Source organism: Panthera tigris, chromosome B3 (assembly GCF_018350195.1).
Source record: "Panthera tigris isolate Pti1 chromosome B3, P.tigris_Pti1_mat1.1, whole genome shotgun sequence".
Classification (NCBI taxonomy): Eukaryota; Metazoa; Chordata; class Mammalia; order Carnivora; family Felidae; genus Panthera; species Panthera tigris.
In genome coordinates, this window is record NC_056665.1 from 9,274,025 (window position 1) to 9,293,075 (window position 19,051).

Here is a 19,051-nt window from a genome sequence, read left to right on the forward strand (position 1 = left end):
CCCAGTTGGATGTCCAAGTGGGATTGAAAATAGAAATGCCAAAATGTCCTCCTTCATCAACTTTCCCTGACTGTACATCACTGAATGGGTCATTTAATAGATTCTTACAAAATACCCTGCTCCAAGAAAACTACAACAATACCCAAAGGAGTAGAACAGCCTCTATCCTATCCATTGTCCCAATGGGGTGGGCTAACTCAGTCAAGATGCTAGAGGTCAGAGGTCACTTCCATGCTCCTCCTCAGATAAAGCCAAACTTAAACCACTGGCAAATTTCTAAATATTCTTTTGTCATGAATTTAGCAAAAAGCCACAGACTTACAAGAATTCAATTTACTTCTTCAAGTAGAAATAAACTTTAAGAGGCTTTATAATAGTCTTAAGTCATTTGTCTCCACTCTTTGGGGGGCCCGTATAAATGCCAAGCCCTGTGCTAAGTGTCCTATGGACATGATTACACATCAGTTAATCTTCACAGGAATACCAGAGGGTGAAATCATCAGTTCTGTCTTACAATGGCAACAGTGAATCTCACAATGAGCAAAGTTCCAAGTTCCAAGTTCCCGCAGCTAGCAAGAGGCAGTGTTGACACAAAAGTCTACATCTGCCTGACTCTAGAGCTAGTGCTCTAGAGATCTAGTGATCTCTCCACCTTCAACATAGTTCTAGAAAGATTATAAGATAGCTCTCAGTTCAATTTCTTCATCATTTCAATAAGGGCTGTGCAGTTCAAGAGGTCAGGTAGGTGACTGGTACGAGGTCATATCATAGGATTAATGTGTCACTGGGCCAATGAAACAAACAACTTGTTCCACTTGACTCCAGCGCTTGCCTACAGGAAGCAGTTAAGCTGAAGCATGAGTGGATGATGATATTTAGAGGTAGTCATGGTGACAAGGAAGGAGAACTCTATTGGTAGCAAAGCCACAGAGGTCCGTGAATGCCAGAGCTGAGCTGATGAATTAGGAGCTACAGAGCTTGGGTTAGAAGCCTGGAGGTGCCACTTTTGTGGTCGTGGGTTCTGGGCTTACTTGACTGCTCCAAATCTTGGTTTCCTCATCTGTAAAGTGGGTATAATAAGATGTAACTGATGGGAAGGTATGAAGAGTGAGGTGAAGCAAAGATTAAGGGAAATTAAATTAAATTAAAATCTACCACACTTCCTGAAACACGACATGAACCTGAATGGCATCACTGGCAGAACTAAGTGAGGAAGTGAAGGTTCATGTCTGCACATGTGTTTGCAGATGGTGAGCCCGCAGGCTGTCATTTGCCAGTCAGGAGAGGCCCCTGGAGAAAAACGAGTCCCTATTCCCCAGTACATGGAGAAACAGAATGACCAAATTATCTCTTGGAAGTGAAATAGTCTATAACTCAGGGGCGCCTGGGTGGCTCGATGGGTTAAGCATCCGACTTTTGGTTTTGGCTCAGGTCATGATCTCGGCAGTTCCTGAGTTCAAGCCCCGCATCCGCTCCACACTGGCAGTGCAGACCCTGCTTGGGATTCTCTCTATCTGCCCCTCCCCTGGCTCGTGATCTGTCTCAAAACAAATAAAAATTTTAAAAAAATATTCTGTAACTCAGATGGCCTAGATATAGAAATTGCCACCTAGATTTTTTTATCTATATTGTTGTGTAATAAGTTACCACAAACTGAGCAGCTTCAAACAGCACTCATTATCTTACCATTTCCATGGGGCAGGAACCCACGGCTTAGCTAAATTCTCTGTTATGGTTTTACAAGACTGTCAGGTGTCAGCTAGGCATCAGCCAGGGCTGAGGATCCATCTAAAGGCTACACTGGGGAAGGGTCTGCTTCCCCTCTCAAACAGGCTGTTGGCAACATCATTTTGCTGAGGACCCTGGCATCTTGCTGTCTGTTGGCTAAAAGACCAGTCTCAGCTTCCTAGCAGCCACCCGCTGTTCCTTGCAAAGTGGGTTTCCCCAACGTGACTACTTTCTTCACGAACAGGGAGAGTTTCCACGTGAATATGTAAATAAGATAGAGTCTGATAAAATACAACATAATCACAGGACAAACATGCTATATTTTTGTCGTATTCTATTAGTTAGAAGCAAGTCCCAACTCTTCCCCACACTCAAGGGGAGCGGAATACACAAAAGTATAAACACCAGGAGATGGGGATCACGGGGTGGAGGGTATCTTCAGTTCTACATACCACACAGAGCTTCTTGTAATCTTTAGCATTCAGATACCATGATCCTAATAATCTCCTCATCAGGACGTGACCCTCTCTCGTCCTCTCCTTTCCAGAGAATGGAACACTACCTTCTCAGAAACCGAGCATGCAGCCTCCTCCCCAGCTTGCCTTTACCAGGCACACACTCAAACACCCCGATTTCAAGGTCTAGAGTGCTCTTAAGTTGTCCATTCTTTTCGATCTCTGATGTTTCCACCCTAGTCCAAGCATATGGGGGTCTGGGACATCACTGAGAAATGTAATTTCTGGAGTTTCTAGAGTTATTAGCTCTTGGTTGAAATTTACAGTTTAATTTCCTGCATAATAAATGCAAATTGAGCTGCATGATCATTTTAGATATATTAGAAAATACAGTTAGGCATAAAGAAGTAGAAATCATGAAAATCACCCAAATATCTCTCCCTTAACTACTGTCATAACTCCAAAACAAATCTCTCCATAACCTCTCAAGCTACAACTAGAGTGATCTTCTCAAGAACACCTGGTTAGGGCACCCTCACATTGCCACCCCACACCCAGTCTTGCTCTTGGATAACAACCTAAATCTGAAACATGGTCCAGGAAGCTCTACCAAATCTGCCTGCCACCACCCCTCCACCCAGCCTTGTCTCACATCACCCTCTCTTATGGTCCATAAGGCCAATATTCCCTCTGCCAATCCTTGGAACATGTTCCCATCACTTGTCCTTTGTCCTTGCTAACGCCACAGCCTGAAATGCTCTGGGCCTTCCCTCCTCCTTCACATGTAGTTACTACCTCATCCTTTCAATCCTAGTTTAGTTTTCACCTCCTCAGGGAAGACTTCCTTGATGGCTAATCTAGGTCCATGTACTTTATGGGTGTGTTTATCCTTTCCCCCCGTTTTCTCATTGCACAATTTGATTTTTAATTATTCACTCAGTGATGCGATTATTTTATTAATCTCTATCTCCTCTCTGCAGTCTGCAAACTCCAGAAAACAAGAATCCTTCATTTTGCATTATTCTTCCCCCCACCATTTAATAGTATTTGAATACAGAGCACCATCAAATATTTGTTGAGCCTTTTCCAAAAATTGGGCTCTGCTCTAGGAGCTTCATATACACTATTCATTCATCCAGAGATATTTATTGAGCACCAACTATGTGCTGGGATAAACTGATAAACCAAAGATTTTTGTGTTCAAAAGGGTTGAGGTAGCATGACAAAAAAATAGCTAGTATACGATATTTTTGAGTAATACATTAAATTCGTATTCTAAAATGTGATAAATGCTAAGGGAAAAACAGAAAAAAGTAAAAACAGGGTAAAGAGATCAGAAGTGCTGGGATGGGTTAAGATTTAAGAGACTGTCTGGAGTAGGCCTCATGGAGGAGGCAATATCTGAGACGTGAAAAGAAAGGAAGTTGCCGTATAAATACCAGAAGGCAGCACGTGCAGACACCCTGAATGACAACAGGCTGATTTGTTCAAGAACAAGCAAGTTGGACAGGGCTGCTGGAGCCAAAGAGGGTGAGAGAGGAGAGTTGGAGCTGACGGGAGGAACAGGGACCATTCACACAGGGTCTGGAAAGCACTGTAAACGCTTCCACTTCCCTCCAAGCAAAGCATTCCCTACAGGATTTTGAGCAAATGATCTAACATGTTTTAAGGTTTCTCTGGCTACTCTACTTTTTTAAATGAAAATGAAAAAGGACTCTAGGGAAGCAAGAGTAGAAACTGGAGACAGACCAGAATAGAAACCAGTAGAAAGCTACAAGGAGCTTGCTCTACAAGGAGCAAACCAAACGCAGAAACAAACAAAAAGGATTACATGCCATGGCCAGAGTGGGATTTATCCCAAGAATGCAGGATTGGTTTAACATCTGAAAGTCAACCAATGTAATAATCCACCATAGGAACAGAATAAAGGATAAAATCCACATTACTGTCTCAACAGACACAGAAAAAGCATTTGATAAAATCCATCACACTTTCATGATAAAAACATTCACCACATTAGGGATACGAGAGAATTTTCTCTACCTGATAAAGGGATCTACTTGAAACTCACAGCTAACATGATACACAGACAAAAAAAAAGAATGAATACTTTTCCCCTGTGATCAGAAACAAGATAATGATGCCCATCGTCACCCACCACCTCTGTCCAACACTGTACAGGAGGTCCTAGACGCAGCATTTAGGAATGAATGAATGAATGAATGAATGAATGGCATACAGACTAGAAAAGAGGAACTAAAACAATCTCCATTTACAGATGGCTCGATTTTGTATAGATAAAGTCTGAAAGAATCCACCAAAAGATTATCAGAGCAAGTTCTGCAATGTGACCACGAGAAAAGATCACTATACAAAAGTCAATTGTATTTTGTATAATACTAACAATGAGTAGTTCAGAAATGAAAATTTTAAAAAAGCAACCTCACGTATCATGGCAGCCAAAAGAATAATACAATTCTCAGTAATAAAATTACAGAAGAGACCCAGGCTTTTACACTGAAAAAAAAAAATAGAAAACATGGTCGAAAATAAAGTTTTTAAGATTTAAATAAATAGAAATTCTCTAAATTTCACCTGCCACCTAACTACTATTATGGACCTAAAACCAGTGCAAGCATGTACACTCCAGGCCTCCTCCTTCAGGGCACAGCCAGAGTGATCTCAAGAGGAACACGGATATGTTTTGAATTTAGAGCTAACAGGATTTCTTGACAGCTTCCTATGAGACGTAATAGTAGCTCAGTTATTTCTCACAACAATCCCCATTTTAAAGATGAAGGAACTAATCAAGGTACATTAACCTGTCTGAAGTAGCATTAGAAGGCAACAGGGCTGGGATTTGGCCTTGAGTTGGTCTGACCCAACATCTGAGCACTTAATGCCCCTGGGCCCTTAACCCCAACACTGGGCCCATAGAGCTTTCAGAAAGAAGGAAGAAAATGGTCAGAAAGAAAGAAGGAAGTGGTCCTAAGAATTTGCCCCTAAAGCCTCTCTAGAGCTGGCTGGGGGATGTGGGGGTGTAACAGCAGAAACAGAAAGTGGTGGTGGTTGTGGGGGGGTGGGTAGGAATTAGCTAAATAACAGGTGGATAAAGCAAGAGGACTTTTACAAGGGATAGAACATGTTGCCTGCAGAGCACAGGCACCCAGAACGCCATCTGGTACAGTCCCGGCCTCCTGCCTGGCTTGAAAACGAGTAGCTGGATGGATAAAAGTACACACACACACACACACACACACACACACACACACACACACGTGCACACGTGAGAAGCTGAGTTACCAAGGAAAATGGATGGAAAATGGATCTTGCTAATCAGCATTTTCTTTTTTTTTAATGTTTATTTATTTTGAGAGAGAGAGAGAGAGAGAGAGCAGGGGAGGGGCAGAGAGAGAGGGAAAGAGAGAATCCCAAGCAGGCTCCATACTGTGAGTGTGGAGCCAGATGTGACACTCGAACCCAGAACCCATGAACTGTAAGATCATGACCTGAGCCGAAGTCAGATGTTTAACTGACTGAGGTGCCCCTGATCACCATTTTCAAGGGAGAGAGGAGAAAATAAAAATGGAAACCAAGATGGCTCTAGCATCATGAAAGAAAAGAAAAGAAAAACCCTGAACACATAGTGTAAAGGTTGAACTGATCCTGTGCCCAGCATGGAAACTGTCCCTCTTTCTCTGGAGGGTGGGGGTGGGGGAGAGGAAGAAAAAACAACCCCCACCTCCCAGCTCTGTCCAGATGCTGCCAAAGACAGTTTGTGGGAGCCATCATTCATCATGGAAAATTTTTACAGGAGAAATTAAAACACAGACCTCAGACTGGTGTGGTTAGTAATACTCAGCAGGAAGTGTGATGGAGGGGTGACTACTGCCTGAGCCAGGGAACCAGGAGCTCAGCTCTGCAGCCAAGGCTGGGACAACCCCACCCCACCTGGTCTGTCAGAGGAGCAACTCCGCAAAGCAGAAATGGTTTGGAAGGACTTCTAAATTCAGGGGTAGGGGCAGCAGGATCAAGGATTTGGACACAAGCCTTTGAGACTCCCCAAGGCCAGGACTAGGAAGAGTAATGTCTGAGGGCAGGGGAGAAGAAGGGTGGGGATTCCAATAAACTCTCACATACAGGGCACTCTTTCTCTACAGAGGGGTGTAACTCTCAAGTTAGTACTTAAAGCAAATATTACCTTTGGGCTTTCTTAAATTATTCATAAAGTAAAATATACATGGATATGTGACTCTAAGCCTATTCTGTAATGTGTGTACATATATATAAATGTATAATGAGTACAGTATATAATCATACACATACATGCAAAATAAAATGATACAGAATGTTTTGTTATATTGCTGTAGTAGATCAGTTGCTACATCACACATTTAGTCATATTCCTGTGATTCAACCCATCTAGAAATATTTGGACGCAAAAAGGAAAGACCGGATCCCTATCTCATTGCATAGCACAGAGCAGGTACCCAATAGATATTTCCTGACCTCATGAATAAATAAAAACGTATCTGATTTTGGAGATCTGGTTTTGGATGGCTCAGTTGGTTAAGTGTCAGACTTCAGCTCAGGTCATGATCTCACAGAGAGAGCCTTTTCTCTCTGTCTCCCCCTACCCCACTTGCATTCTCTCTCTCTCTCAAAATAAACAAATAGGCTTAAAAAAATGTGTCTGATTTCTGATCCGGCTAAAGGCCAGAGCAAAGACAAGCCTGACCATTCTGGCCTGTTTGGTTGAGGGATAACAGAGGGACCCCCAAGCTTGGTGCCAAGACTTAGCACCCCCAGCACCAATACAACCAGCACTTTGAACGGTGGTCATTCACAAAAAAGACAAATGTTGTATGATTCTTTCCGCTTATATGAGCTAACTATTATGGGCAAATTCATAACCAGACTCAAGGCAATCTGGGGCCGGTGGGGAGGAGAATGAGAGCTATTCCGTAATGGTTACAGAGTTTTATTTGGGGTACCAAAAAGGTCTTAAAAATTGATAGTGGTAATGGTTGCACAACATCAGGAATATAATTAAGGCCACTTAATCATACACTGTAAAATGGTTAAAATGGTAAATTATTTGTGGTGTGCATTTTACTACAAAAAAAGTTGTCATTGGATCTGATGAGTCCTCTCTTCAAAAAACCAACTTAGGTCTTTTAGGAAAGAAGGGGTAAGAGGGCAATGGCCTGCAAAGTGCTCCCTCTCTTTACAGGACATGGGAATAGCACCAGAAAAGTTCACCAGTCACTCAGCCAGTGGTTCTCCAGCTGGAGTGAGCATCAGAACCCTCTTGAAGGGCTTGTGAAAACAGGGTGGTGGGCCTGCCTCCAGAATTTCTGCCTTAGGAGGTCCCGGTTGGCAGCCTCAGAAATTGCACTTGTAACAATTTCTCAGGTGCCACTGATGCTGGTGGTCTCCAGATCACACTTTAAACCACAGACCCAAGTAGCGGGTGCTCAGTAGACTTGGTGGAGAGGAGTGCTCCTGGGACATGATTCTTTCCTGCAAAATTCTCAAGACCCTCAGTGATGTCTCCTAGTGGTGCCATGATTGCTGGACCTCAAGGCAAAGACTCCATAAACATCCCTCTCTCTGAACTAAAATTACAGACTATCACCTGAAAAGAGATCCATGAGTTTTCAGAGACTCTTTCCAAACTAGAGTCTGAGGTTCCAGACAACAGAAGCCATTATTCATTTTTGTCTGTCTTAAAGCCTTACCATGACTTGGCACTCATTTCTCAACTGACAGGATTAATGCCTGGGATTCCCAACATCCTTGGAGTATTGAATCTCTTCTAGAAATCAGAGGCTTCACTAAAATTCAGATGATAGGGGCAATCCCACTTCTTTAAATGTTTATTTATTTCTTTTGAGAGAGAAAGAGAGAGAAATAAAGAGAGAGAGAGAGGGAGAGGGGGAGAGTCGGTTAAAGGGGGAAAGAGAGAATCCCAAGCAGGCTTCGTGCTGTTAGCGCAAGCCCGATATGGGGCTTGATCCCACAAACCATGAGATCATGACCTGAGAGTCAGACATGTAACCAACTAAGCCACCTAGGTGCTCCAACTCCACTTCTTTAAAGGACTGGCTTTATTGTCAACAAATCCAACATTACTTATAATCTTCCAGAGAACTCAAGACACATAGTGCTACTTGAAATTCCCCTCCACACATCATGGTCTGGCATTTTGCCACAGGTTTAGACAAGCAATGGGAGGATTCTCATTCTCTAAAAAGCTTTCCCTCCCTTTGCCTTTTCCCATCTAGCAAACTCCTCCCTACCTCCCAACAATCCAGCTCAAGTTCCAGCCCCTGTTACCTCAGTTCCAACTTCTGGAAAGTTCTTCCTCTGAGTTTCCATCACAGTTTCTACTTTCTCTTACCACAGCATTTTTACAGTAACACAGACATGATCTACTTGTATATTTAACTCCATATTTGGCTAGAAGTTCTCTGAAGACAGAAACTGTATTATGATCTTTGAAGTCTGAGCACCTGCTCCATAGTTTTTTAAATATGTTTTTTAATGTTTATTTATTTATTTTTGAGAGAGTAGGGGAGGAGGAGAGAGGGAGAGAATCCCAAGCAGGCTCCATGCTTTCAGTGCAGAGCCCAAAATAGGGTTTAAACTCACGAACTGTGAGATCATGACCTGAGCCAAAATCAAGAGTCAGACACTTAAGTAACTGAGACACCCAGGCGCCCCCATAGTAATTTTTAAATACAGGCTTGGTGTCTGAATAAATTAATAAGTGAATAGATGGCAAAAGTCTTCTGCTAAACTTAAATGTACCTTAATCTTAACCCTACATTACCTCTAGAAACCACATAAAATAAGGGTCACAAAGAAGAACTTTTTTTTTTAAGACTATCAGGAGTGAGTTGGAATATGGGAGGAGGGCAAGGGGGCAAGGAAGGCACTGACTGGGTAAGGGGGAATGACAATGGGCAGGCTGCTCAGCTCTGCTGAGAAGGGGGTGTGGCATCATGATTCTTCAAGGTAAGTCAACAAGCTTGTAGTAAAGCCAGAGCTGGTAGCAGCCAGAGCTACTGGTGGAGTCCACCTGCTTTGTTTCAGACTCTCTCTAGAGAGCTTGGATATTTTCCCAGACCCCTCACCCACTTTAAGCCTCATCCTTCAATCTTCATCCAGAAGTACCATGAAGAATTTGATGGCTTTGCCTAGATTGCAAGGTGAAGGAATTTTTTCCTCTGTTTACAGTTCTGTTTCTATTTCACTTGGAATTCCTGAAGTATTCATAACCACTGTACCGTAAACAAGTCTTTGCCTATGGGATGTATGGGTGGATGGACGGACAGATGGATGGATGGATGGAAAGGTGGCACAAGAGATACGAGCTTCTCATTCAAAGTAAAACTCTTAATGAGTTCACTTCCCTTCCTCCCAAAACCCCATTAATTTCATTGCGGAAATGCAAAACAAATAATTTCATAACAGTGGAGGTAATGAGAGGGGGAAGTCATAAGCCAACCAAAGATTCTAACAAATTTTGGGAGACAAATAGAAAGTCTACTGACAAATGAAGCAAAGGGAAGGAAGCCACAGCCCAGAAATAGCTGTAATGGGACAGCAGATGGGGCTGAAGGGGTCTTTCAATGTAGGGGGCAATCTCTCAAACAGAAACCCAGAAAGGCTGTGGGTCAAAATTCTACCCAACCCCCCACTCTCATCTGAAACAACAGTTTCTTATTCTTGAGTAATATACAAAAACCTCACAAAGGAAAACAATATTCAGATTGCTAGTTCTGGAATCAATATCTTAAGAAACTCTTCTGAAAATATTTTCAACCCTAAATTATCACTTAAAAGACAAGTTTTGTATATATCTCAGGTAAGATGGTACACTGTGACTTTCAAGTACAAGAAAAACATTTTTTTTCATTGTGTGCAGCTCTCAGACTCTTGAGAATGTGTTGTGCCTAGATTGGCAAACACAGATCTACATCATGAAATATTTTGATTCTCATAGCCATGGATGAACTTCCCACTTTTTGTATTTCCCTCAGCCTCTCAGAGCCTTTTGAGGTGATTATTAAATAGTAATTTATGCCCTTGCCCTCAGACCCCTTATGTAATCTTTATCCTCTCCAGGTAAAAGATGAACCCTGGTAACTCTCACAACACCTAGCACCCAGGCTTTGCATGTGGTAGGTCTCCATGGATGCTATCCAAATGAAAGCTTCCCACAGCTTCCAGATGGTAGGGAATAAGGACATTGAACTTTTGCTATTTTAAGGATGATAAAATGTCACCCCCAACATAAAAGGTTCTTCTGAAAGTGGATTGTCAGTCACTGGAATCCACTGAGTGTTCACAATGTGGCAGGCTCCATGCCAAGTCCTTACTTACTTGTTTCAAATTTTTTACAACAGATCTGAGGTTGCCCCATCTTATTATGAAGAAACTACAATTGGGGAGATTAACAAAACTTTCTCAGAGCAGATATTTAAACCCAGGTCTTCTGATTCCAAGTATAGTGCTGGTTCTACAGCACAATGTCTTTCTTCTAAGAAACTGATTGAGAAAGAAAAGCAGAGAAAAGGAAGAGGTGAGGAAACAGGGCCACATGAAAGTGCCCCTACCCCCATGTCCAACACAGAGTTTAGTCTGTCGAACTTTTGTAATGGAGTTAAATTGATGGTCTCAAATTGGCCTTCTTTGTCTTCAGGCACCTCCCCCCTACATGTGTCCAGGACTATCTGTTCTTGCATTACAAATACCCTTAGACGAGAAGGAGCTTCCAACTCTCTTGGACCCATGCAACATACTAAAGTAGCTGATAAGACAGATTCAAAGTTCTAAAGCTCCACATAAATGCATTTCAGCAAAAAAAGGATGCCGCAAATTCCTAAGGTGGCCTGAGAGTTGGACACATTCCACATTTGCATATAAGAATTTTGATATTCTCTAACAATCTGTAACACTGCTCCTCTCCATTGCTTTTCTACCCCTCCCTCCAGCCATGATGTTTCTTTGGTGGTACCTGATGTACATCATGGGTTTGGAGATGAAGACTAGCTGCCATCACCTGATCCCTGGACAAAGCTTTCCCAGTGAAGATGGACACAATACATTTTCTGCATACTGTGAAAAAAAAGGGTCTGCCAACCCACTGAGTCACAATGTTATGTGACAGCATCATCTTTGTGGACTGAAAGATTTCTAAAAGTCATTTTCTATTTAAGGCAGCTCCTACTCTGTGGTCAAGCAACTCAAATGTGGGCAGTAGGAAACTATGTGTGTTTGTTAGTTATATCCAGACCAGAAGACCAGAATGATGATAGGCACATGATGTCTTTAATCAACACCCTGCCCAAGATAGCCTTCCTGACTATGAGAGCACCCTCTACTTAAGGGTGACGTTTTGTGGTGACCCTTCTCTATGGAGAAGAGAGGAAAAGATTTGGAAAATATAATATCCTACACAGAATTCTCCATATCTTTGCTAGGTCTTGGTTGACCCATTGACAAATCTACAGTAGTTCTAGGACACCTGTAGACTGGACTATTCCTATGTATTATCAAAATTGTGTTAGCCAAGTAGAGTGTGATGTTAATAATAGATATGCATTTTACCACATATAAGTATTCACACAGGCTAAATAATGCAAAACATACCTAATATGCTTTTGATTATCAGTATATTAGCAGCTATGTAATTATATTTTTTACACCATTGTTATATGCCGTGCACTTAAAATACATGAAAGAGCATTGTAAGTGGATGGGAGTTTGAATAAGAAGGCTACACTTTTTTCCAATGTAATGAATTCCTGATTCTTTGCAGCAAAACCATGATGAAAATTAATGAAAATCCCAGTGGCTATTACTCTAGCAGAAGAATATGATGGAAGTAAGAAATGCTATAAAATTACCACCTTTAAACAATGAACCATAGGGGGTATCTCCCCCTCCAGGGTCTGCAGTTTGAGTAATTGGTAAGTCACCCTTGTCTAGAAAGACACCATAGATGACTTATATGAGGCACAAAGGATTGAGTGGACTTGGTAAAGATATTTTTTCTTATGATTTTTTGAAATTCAGAGAGAAGTTTCATTTTTTTTTTAATTTTTTTTAACGTTTTTATTTATTTTTGAGACAGAGAGAGACAGAGCATGAACGGGGGAGGATCAGAGAGAGAGGGAGACACAGAATCGGAAACAGGCTCCAGGCTCCGAGCGGTCAGCACAGAGCCCGACGCGGGGCTCGAGCTCACGGACCGCGAGATCATGACCTGAGCCGAAGTCGGCCGCTTAACCGACTGAGCCACCTAGGTGCCCCGAGAAGTTTCATTTTAAAAAAATTTAAGTCTCTGATCCATCAAGTTAAGAACTCCAGCTCTTTTGCTTTTCCTCTACTTCTCTGTGCTGTGACCTAAAATAAATCCAAGCCAAATGAGGCCTTAAAAATGAAGAAATGAAAAATTAAATTGTGAGACAGACCTTCCAAAGTACTGCATCTGTCCTTCAAACAACTGGGTCAACAAATGGAAACAGTGTAAAACAATGAACAGCATTCATCTGGGACCTAGATTTACAGAATAATCTAATCTTTCCGTTGGAAATCAATCCAAGCCCCAAGGGAAGGTCATCCTTGTCTACGATAAACACAACAATTATCTTGGCTCTTGCAAACCAGGCAGTTGTGTCAACCCCCAGGCATATGAGAATCATCCATGTTTATTTTAACAACCCCAACTGATAGGACTAAATGGGTTTAAAGATTAAATGCCTTTCTAGGGTGGGTTTCCTACATTTGCAGAGAGTTTTTTGCTAAATAAAATTAGGTTCAAAAAAACATAAATCATGAGAACTAATTTTCCTCGTAAACAACAGGAAAATGTTTAAGCCTTTTCTAGGGAGGCCAGAATCTTTTATGTTGCCAGAAGCCTGCCTATAAATTCATTAGTCAGATTTACTCTATTGGAGCCATGTAGCTTAGAGAAAAGTTCATCTAAGATGGAATAAGTCAGCTGCTGAGGAATGTCACAATTTCCATAACAGTACAATGTCATGCATGAAAGAACAAAGTGCTTGGGTCCCTAAAGAATGGGAAGTTAGCACTTTTGATAAAGCAGGAATCAGATGATGACCGTCCAGCACATGGTCATTCATTAGTGCCCTCTGCCATCATGTCCTTTGGGTACCATCAGCCAACTACATTCTGCTGTGGTCAAATGTCATGAGAGTCTCAAGAAGTGCAATCTTCTTTTAGGACAACAGACAGAACGAGAGGGAACCTATAATGTTACAATCAGTAGGTCCAAAAGGCTATTGTGCTGAATACAAATCCCAGCAAATATCCTGTGTTCAAATAAGTGTGCAAGCCACTTCGCACAACATCCTTCCATACTGAGATAGTTGAACAAATTATGATACATCTGCATGATATACCTATGCAACTCTTACAAGGAATGGATAGGCCTATGTATTTTTGCTGAGTGATAATAACCTGAATAACAGTAAGTAACATGTCAATGTTAAAAAGTAAAAAGTGCGGGTGTCTGGGTGGCTCAGTCGGTCAAGCATCTGACTTCGGCTCAGGTCATGATTTCACGGTTCATGGGCTTGAGCCCCGCATCAGGCTCTGTGCTGACAGCTTGGAGCCTGGAGGCTGCTTCAGATTCTGTGTCTCCCTTTCTCTCTGTCCCTCTCCCATTCACACTCTGCCTCTCTCTCTCTCTCTCTCTCTCTCTCTCAAAAATAAACATTTTTTAAAATTTAAATAAAAAGGGGGCGCCTGGGTGGCTCAGTCGGTTAAGCGCCCGACTTCGGCTCAGGTCATGATCTCACAGTCCGTGAGTTCGAGCCCCGCGTCGGGCTCTGTGCTGACAGCTCAGAGCCTGGAGCCTGTTTCAGATTCTGTGTCTCCCTCTCTCTCTGCCCCTCCCCTGTTCATGCTCTGTCTCTCTCTGTCTCAAAAATAAATAAATGTTAAAAAAAAAATTTTTTTTTTAAATAAAAAAATTTAAATAAAAAGTAAACAAGAAAGCACGCATGTGCAATGAATGATATATGCACATATGTACATATGAACATATAGGGACATTTGGCAAGCATTAAAAAGAATAGGAACTTATGCCACAAATTGTATTTAGCAGCAATCTCCAGGGAATGGAATTGGTATAGAAAAAGGAGCATTTGTAATTTTTCTAAAAACTGCATTATAGGGGCGCCTGGGTGGCTCAGTCAGTTGAGTGTCCAACTTAGGCTCAGATCATGATTTCACAGTTCTTGAGTTCGAGCCCCACATCAGGCTCTGTGCTGACAGCTCAGAGCCTGGAGCCTGCTTCAGATTCTGTGTCTCCCTCTCTGTCTGCCCCTTCCTCGCTCATGCTCTGTCTCTCTCTGTCTCTCAAAAATGAATAAACATTTTAAAAAATTATAAAAAAAACTGCATTATATTAATTTCCTATTAATTTCAGCTTGAGCTGCCATGACAAAATACTACAGACTGGATCGGTTAAACAGCATAAATTAATTTTCTAACAGGTCAGGAGACTAGAAGTCTGAGATCAAGGTCCAGCAGGGTTGGTTTCTGGTGAGATCTCTCTTCCTGGCTTGCAGATGGCTGCCTTTGCACACTGCCTTCATCTGGCTTTTCTTGGGTGTACACTCTCTCTCTTTCTCTCATTCTTCTTATACGGCTACCAGTCTTATCAGATTGGAGCCCTATCCTTATGACCTCACTTAACCTTAATTACTTCCTGAAGACTCTATCCCCAAAAACAGTCAGTTGCATTAGAGTTAGGGCTTCAACATACCAATTTTGGGAGGGAAACAATTCTGTAAATGTTTCTTTAATGGACATTATTAGCGGCCTGCCCAGCATTTATCTCCTTCCAAATGGAAACTCTATTTTGTGCAGGTATCTACTTATCCCATGTGTAGCCAGGTGCTTAAGGAAGGGCTCATCCATCCTTGCTATGGATTAGTTTAGCAATAAGGCTAAGACCCAATTCTAGCCAAAGACATGTGAGAAATAGTCTACTGAGGGATTCTAGAACAAGTCTCTTATCTCCTGAGAAAAAGCCCTGGGAAGCAATGGTCACTCCTCTTCTTAAGGATATAGCCATTCTCAATTTGAGGCCTGTACCTGCTTCAGCCATTCTGTTACCAATCTGAGTATAAAGTCAATACTGAATATGGCAGAGGCAAAGAAGGGAAAACCTAACCTCTTAATGCTGTCACTGACTCACAGGATCAACTATCCCACAGCTGACCTTCCCAGTCACACGAAACAATAAAATTTCTCATTGCTCAGATCATTATAAGTCAGGGTTTGTTCTGTGGCCTGGTCAAAATCATCATAAATGATACAATTTGTAAGAAATGCTTAAAATGAATCTTTTTAAAGATTTTTTTAAAAATCACTTTCCTAGAAATTTACAACATGTATTAGCATACTAAAGACTGACAAATCTGTTTTAAAAATCCTATTGTGGCTGAACCAGAGCTCCCCAAATTTATTTGATAATGGGATCCTTTTATGTTCCCTTCAGCAAGTCCTAATATCATCAACAAAAGGAAATAGTTGTTGAAAGACACCCCCAGGGCACAGCTGGGATAGACTGGGCAACATGGGGAAATGAAGGAGCCTGAACTGAAGGAACTAGCAGCAAAGGTTCCCTAAGGAAGGAAACTCTTGAGGGACTTTTAAAATCCGGGATGTCCAATATCTTTTTTTTTTTTTTTTTTTTTTTTTTTTTTTTACTATGCTGCCCTTTGGTTTCAATACCATCACAAACATCTTTGGTCCCAAGTCTTCGTTAAGTCTGCCATGCAGACATTTACTGGTGAATACTGAGAGCAAAAAGATACTCCATTTCCCATATTTCACTTTAATCCCAAGGACATGGAATCCCAGCAAGCCAGATGATTTTCAGACTTTCAACAATCTGTCTATGTAATGCTACACACACACACACACACACACACACACATACACACACACACACACACACGTATATATGTTTCCTAGGTATCATTTGGGTGGGGGCATTACATTTGGGACTCATTATCCCATGAATCTGATGAACTAAACAATTAAATATGTAGTAAATACAAATAAAAACTAGGTAAACCGTATGGAAAATAGGCAATGCAACATAACCTCACCTTCGGAGCTGTCACAGAGAAGGGCATATTTGTACACAGGTGTCTCGTTTGGTCCAGGATGACCACAGGCAAATTCAACCAATCAGAAATCTGAAATATCCCAGCCAAAAGCCCTTCACCAAGGTGCCTTCGAACTACCAGTTATGATTATGAGGATTTTATAAATATTTGTGGGATGTTATGATTAACATGTCTTTCCCTCTTAATTTATAAAACCTATGAGGACAGGGACCATATCTATTTTACTTACCATCCCATCCCCAGTGCCTACACAGTACCCCACCTATAGTAAACTCTTAATAAATATGTGATAAAAGAATGAATCCATCAGTGAATAAGGCATTTAATAACACTCACAGATCAACTGAAGAAGTGAATCACTCATGCTTAGTGACTGTAATAAAGAATAAATATATGCCCATCATAAAATAATGTCTACAAGTAGAAGAGAACATGTCAAAGATTATATTTGTATCAGGTTCTCCAGAAAGACTTATTTGACAAATTATGGAAATGTGTATCTTTCCTTATATATGTCTGTTGCCTAAAACTTGGTAACTTAATCCTTTTGTGCATATTTTGATGGGGTTGGGAGCATGATTAAATCATGTAGCAGAACTGGGGGGGGGGGTGGCTCTGGCACTCCCTTTGGAATGAAGGGCTGCCTGTTCTGTGCCCAAGTAATGGCACATCCTCCCCTCTTACTAACTATCCAACATGGGATCAGAAATTTGTTCCATAATTCATCGTGTCTCTTGAGTTATCACAAAGGTTATCATAGGTTAATTAGTTGTAAAACTGGTTAATGTTTCAGGAGGTTGGATCTTCCAGTATACAGGGACATAGACACGGAGAGCTTTGTTTTCCAGAATGCTTTACTTCTAAAACCACTATCGCAGAAATCCACAAATACATTACATTGAACAATATTTTTTTTCAGACACTGAAAGCAATGCTATAATCTGGCAGGGGCACGTGGGGAGCAGAAGGAGGATGTAGGAGAAATGTAGGAGAAAGACCCCAAGACTATGGCCAAGTAGACATTGCACGCCATTAGTATGTATCACTCTTTTTTTGAAAATGCCGCAGCGCAGACCCAGACAGTTTGACAAATGAGTAGGATCATGGAGAACACTGAGGAAGATGATTAAGGGAGTGGAATAATTGATATATGAGGAGAGAGGCTTTTGAAAAATCTAATTATGAAGAGACCCAAATGATGAGTTTGCTGAGAAAGTGCAGATGTACTTCTGCTTTGCACTTGGAAGTAAACCCCAGAGCATGTTAGGAACCAAAGGACTTGTTCCAACAGGATGTGGGTAGGAGTGAAAGGAAGAAATAAAAAATGGGAAAGTCAAGACCCAGTGTCAGGACAAAAGTCTTCACAGGAGAATGTGTTACTCTGTACAGATCTTCCCCCATGGCTGTCTATTCTCCAGATAGAGGATTACTGCAGACCCCAGTTTCTGTCTGTAATGCCCCTCACTTGGCCTGACTGGGCAGCCAGAAGGGTCCTGTCATTTCCAATTAGGATGATTGTTTAATGTGAACAGCTTTGTGTTTAGAAGGGGGGATGTTTAGAAAATGTAGAAAATATTCCTAAATGAATAGGTCTTGAACAACCTTCAGAACCTGGCTAAAAGGGTGACTTAACTGAGAGGGGTACTCCCAGCCCCATTCTTTACAGTCTGGACTTTACCACTGTCTGAAACAGCCCAGACCCTGATTCTGATGTCCAACTATGTCTCTGTGTTGTCAAGGTTTTCCAGCACCTCGAATGAGACTTGTGGAGCCAGCCACCTGCTCTGTGCCTACATGCAAGTCTTGAGCACCTCATGTGTACCATTAAGCAAAACCTACTCAGAATGAAGAAGAAGTGGCTCCATCTCAAGTGAACTATGGAGTCAAGATCAGAAAGAGCCAAGAGGGGCCAGAGTGACACTTTCCATTTGCCACCTTCTAATTTGGAAAAAATGGCTACATGGCTCTGTCACAGCATTCTGAACTCCAGTGGAATGAAGCAATTTTCACCTCATAGATCCTCTCCCATTCCTATGATGGTATTCCTTGGCCCCGTTTCTGTGCTTACACTCTGCCAAATCCATGAGTCCTTCCTCTGGTCACCTCCTCTGTTGGAAAAGGAATGATTTGGGGAAGTTGGACAATAATAACGGACGAATTCACCTGCCTCTCAGTGACATTTCTAAATAGAGTCAGGGAAAGTATTCCTATCTAGGATGAAAGGGTTCCCAAAGGTTGCTTAATCAACCATCACAGTAGCTGGTATAATCACATTTACAAATAAATCAAGGTGATATTATTTCTGTCTTCATAATTATTTATCTTTCCAAAAAAATGAATTAGGTTTTTTACAAGAATTTTTAAAGTATTTTTTAGCAATGAAAATGTGAAAAAAAATTAAGCATAAAATAAATCTATTTATGGTATTTATCATGCCTGTTCTCAATTAGACAGGTAGGCTTTTTACAAAGATGGTACTAAAAACAAAGAAGGAAGCCCCTTCACTTCCAAAAGCCAAGGCCAAAGAAAAGGCGTTGAAAGCCAAGAAAGTGAAGCTGAAAGGCCTCAGCCAGAGAATAAAGATCAGCAGGTCACCTGCCTTCCAATAGCCTAAGACACTACAGCTCTGATGGCAGCCCAAATATCCTTAGAAAAGCACATTAGAGGAAACAAGTCTGACCACTATGC

At 41.5% G+C, this 19,051-nt stretch overlaps 1 protein-coding gene and 1 long non-coding RNA gene across 4 annotated transcripts in view; one reads left to right on the forward strand and one right to left on the reverse strand.

Moving 5' to 3' along the window:
- Positions 1-19,051, reverse strand: part of AGBL1 (AGBL carboxypeptidase 1) — a 784,724-nt gene that overhangs the window by 712,910 nt on the left and 52,763 nt on the right. The gene's annotated exons all lie outside the window — the stretch shown is intronic.
- LOC122239375 lies at positions 576-18,662 on the forward strand. Its single transcript, XR_006218387.1, has 3 exons — positions 576-741; positions 12,013-12,163; positions 18,103-18,662. It is a non-coding gene; the product is annotated as an uncharacterized LOC122239375 (long non-coding RNA).